General features: G+C 47.1%; 1 pseudogene; it reads left to right on the forward strand.

Moving 5' to 3' along the window:
- The first annotated feature begins 1,148 nt into the window (after positions 1-1,148).
- LOC112587623 lies at positions 1,149-2,669 on the forward strand (annotated as a pseudogene).
- The last annotated feature ends 1,584 nt before the right edge of the window (positions 2,670-4,253 follow it).

The raw sequence follows: 4,253 nt of genomic DNA on the forward strand, positions 1-4,253 counted from the left end.
AAGGTGGGTAGAAAAGAGGGGTGGGAATAAAGGGCAGGTAGTGAGGGCAGGAGGATTTGACAGGAAGAATCCCAATGGGAGAACCTGTTTCTTGAAACAAATGTCAACCAGCTGCCACAGTGGAACCCAACCTCATTCCTTCTGTCTCTCTTTCAAAGCCTAGGCTGTGTTTTCCGATCAACCCACCCTCTTTCCTCTCATTCTCAAGTGTAGGATCTCTGCATCTCAGATCTGATTACTATGGTATTATCCAAACAACAACTCCAGATTTTCCTCTTTTGGTATGTCTTGTGTGGCACACCTGCTTGGCTTATTTTTTTTTTTTTTTTAATATTTTTATTTCTTTCTGAATAAGTAAAGTATGTTCATATTACAAAATTCAAAAAGTACAAAAGTTACACAGACAAAAACCAGAGACAAAGAAGCAACTTGTTCCTAGAAAATGGCAGAGCCTGGATTTGAATGCAGGCTGACGTGGCACCCATGCTTTTGACCATGGACGGCACTGCTGAGTTATAAAATCAGGGCTTCTCATCAGTTCTGCTCACAGAGAAGTTAGAAATTACATTTTCCTCCATCAAAACTAATAAATCGACCTTGATTAGTGAGAGCAAAGTACATACTTGCACTCTTATTGGCTGAACCAATAAAGAACAAGAAGACTTACAAGTAGTCAGCATTGTCCCTGTCACAGAAATATGAAGACACCAAACACTACTTGTAAGAAAACATGATGTATTAATTTTGGCAACACTTGTACACCATGTCATGCCAATAAAGACAAGGGAATTGAAAGCGGGAACTGAAAGCAGAAATTGAAAGCTGGATGTGACCTGCTTCTATCAGCATCTCTGGAGTCAGTATGAGATGTGGGAGGAGAGGAGGCCTTTGGGAGGTGGGTGATTAGCTCCAGGGAGAAAGAAAGGTCCTCTGGTTTCTCTCCCCGTGTTTAACTAACCTTCTTACTTGAAAACCACCTTGGAGGAGAGACTTCTGCCATTTTTCTTCAGAATCTCACTGACGAAAAGAGACACAGGAAGAGCCCGCCCCTCCGGGATCACGCCCCCGGAAGTGCAGTGGGCCCACGCGTAGGGTCTCTGGAAGCAGTCGATAGTCACTGGTTTTATGGCATGTGAGTCAGCACGTGGATGAGTTCTCCGCCCCCAGGAACCTGGAGCCGCCGGCCTGTCACTGAGGCGGTGTTGTCCCTGACTATCACCGACCCATTCGTTGCAGTTGGCGAGAGAGACGCCCTGCCGCCCCGCCTCCCCCAGCGGCCCCTCGGAGGTTCATCTGCTCCTTCACCAACTGCAGTGCCGACTACAACAAGGCTTGGAAGCTAGACGCGCACCTACACAAGTACTGGGAGCGGGGGGCGGGGAAGAGACCCTATGTTTGTGACTATAAAGAAAGCTGGGCACCGAAGAATTGATGCTTTTGAACTGTGGTGTTGGAGAAGACTCGGGAGAGTCTCTTGGACTGAAAGGAGATCCAACCAGTCTATACTAAAGGAGATCAGCAGTCCTGGGTGTTCACTGGAAGGACTGATGTTGAAGCTGAAACTCCAATACTTTGGCCACCTGATGCTGGCCGAAGAGCCGACTCATTTAAAAAGACCCTGATGTTGGGAGGGATTGAGGGCAGGAGGAGAAGGGGACAACAGAGGATGAGATGGTTGAATGGAGTCACCGACTCAATGGACTTGAGTTTGGGTGAACTCCGGGAGTTGGTGATGACAGGGAGGCCTGGCGTGCTACGGTTCATGGGGTCACAAAGAGTCGGACATGACTGAGCAACTGAACTGAATTGAACTGATGAAGGGTGTGGCAAGGCCTTGGTCAGGGACTACAGTCTCAGCTGCCATGCCCTGGTTCATACCCTTGAAAAGTCCTTTGTACAGCTAGTAGCTGTAATCAGAAATTCAACAGAAAATAAAACTTGGAGAAACATTTTGAACACAAACATGTAAAACCAGCAAAAACAATATGCATGTAGTTTCAAAGGTTGTGAGAAAACCTTTAGGAAACATCAGCAACTGAAAATCCACCAGTGCCAGCACACCACGAGCCGCTGTTCAAGTGTGCCCATGAGGGATGTGGAAAACACTTTAACTCCCCCAGCAGTCTGAAGTGGCACGGGAAGGTCCACGAGGGCTATATCTGTCGAAAAGAATGTTCTTTGTGGCAAAAACATGGACAGAGCTTCTAAAACAAGTGAGAGAGACCCCTAAAGAGGACATAATGTGTGGCACCTGCCAGAAAAACGTTTAAACGCAAGGACTTCCTGAAGCAGCACATGAGGATGCAGGCCCCTGAGCAGAACTAGTGCTGATGTCCATGGGAAGGCTGCGGCCACACCTACCCCACTGTAGTCACCCTGCAGAGCCATATTCTCTCCTTCCACGAGGAACGGCGCCCTTTCGTGTGTGAGCACACTGGTTGTGGCAAGACCTTTGCCATGAAGCAGAGCCTCAGCAGGCATGCTGTTGTGTGTGAGCCTGACAAGAAGAAAATCAAAGTGAGGCCATCTAGTGAGAAGCAGAGCCTGGCCTCTACACTCAGTGGGTACCCCCCTCCTAAGAGGACACAGGGCCTGGCTGTGCCATGCCCAGAAACGGGGAGCTGCTGAGCTGCATGGAAGGCCACACGCTTTCCACGTCGCCATGCTGACTGCGGCTGCACACGCGACTGTGCTGTGTGGAGGGCCACAGACCAGCTGGCTCGCTTCTCTCTCCCAGAATCACGTGTTTGTTAAAGTCACTGGGGCAGGACACCAGATGCTCTCATCTTTCTCGCCTTTCCCATTTCAGAGTGTCTCCTCTCGGGGTGCCCGGAGATGCTCTCCCTCCTTTTGCTCTAGGGAGGAAGAACACACGTCACAACCTTGCCCCCTCTGATGGGCTGTGACCTGGATGAGAAGGTTGCAATTCCAGAAGTGGTCTGGATGAATCTATTACATGTCTCCTCCTAGAAGAGGAAACAAAAGGCTAGTGTAAAACCAACACCTCTGGTTCTTTCCGGTGTTAATGCTTATCTAATACCCATAAAGGCCAGCATTCTTGAATTGCTGTATAAGGGATTTGCTAAGTCAAATCATATAGACCTGGTTAAGCTAATGGAAACCTGTATAATAACCAGGTGGTTATACAAACTCCTTGTAACTAGGCCAATGCGCTAAAGGCTTGATAGTTTTGAATCCTCTGTCATGGCACCAGAGAGGCTGTTTTTGACCCAGATCACCCTCTCACAAAAAGTGCAGAGTGGTGGGTTTGGGCACTGGCAGGGCCCCCTTATCCCCCAGGTTGTCAGCCCAGTGCTATTCCCAACCGTCCTTCACAGAGTCATTGAAGTGGTTAGAAAAAGACAGACACGTGGTTCTAGAGATTCTGGGTGGGCTGGACTGGGCTCAGGGCCTGGGTCACTGTAGCCTGGAGCTAGGGCTGAAAACCACTGGAGTAAATGCTGCCTTTATTGGCTGCTAAGCTGTGTAACTCCAAAAGCCAAATCCTCCAGACTTATCCTGGGACTGTAAACTGACACTTTCTGGAAGAATTTGGCTTGAATGCTTCTCATAAGCATTTATAAAGAGGAATCGTTTTAAAAGGATGAACCCATACAGTTTCTAGTTTTCCTATTCAAATGTTAGACCCTCTACAGTCTGTGAAGTAGAATAGTATATAGCCCTTAAGTTAGGAAGTTGTGTTCTCACATGGCGAACATTATTGTTCCACATTATGGTGGAAAAAAGCTGTATACATTTTGCGTTTTGAAAACCCAGTTAGAAAGCTGCTACCAAGACTGGACAGAATTATTAGTTACTTTTTCTGCCTTTATGTTTTCCAGGTTTTCTACAGTTGTATTTATAAGATCAGAAAACAAAAAGGCACAAGCAGTCACTCAGGCCTGTTTTCGCTTACCATTTTGTTCTTGGGCTCGTCCGCACTCTTCCCTTTACTGTAATCTGGACTTGATATGATTTTTTACTCCACTGTGGTATCTGTTTACTCTTTGTGTCCAAATCATGTTGTCCAATATTTGAAGAAAAATTAGTTGCTTGGTCAGGGTGGGTCCTAGGTTGAAAAGAGTGAGATCTGGGGCTAGTCTTTGAGGCCTGTGTTTTATCACACGTTCGTCCTAAGGTCTACACTGCTACAGGCCCTCCTGTCTGCCTGCTATTAATGGTTTCACACTCCAGTTAAATAGAGGACACAGACACAAGGTGAAATACCACTATTTTAGTTGCCAAGTAAGAGT

Source organism: Bubalus bubalis, chromosome 10, assembly GCF_019923935.1.
Source record: "Bubalus bubalis isolate 160015118507 breed Murrah chromosome 10, NDDB_SH_1, whole genome shotgun sequence".
NCBI classification, from domain to species: Eukaryota; Metazoa; Chordata; class Mammalia; order Artiodactyla; family Bovidae; genus Bubalus; species Bubalus bubalis.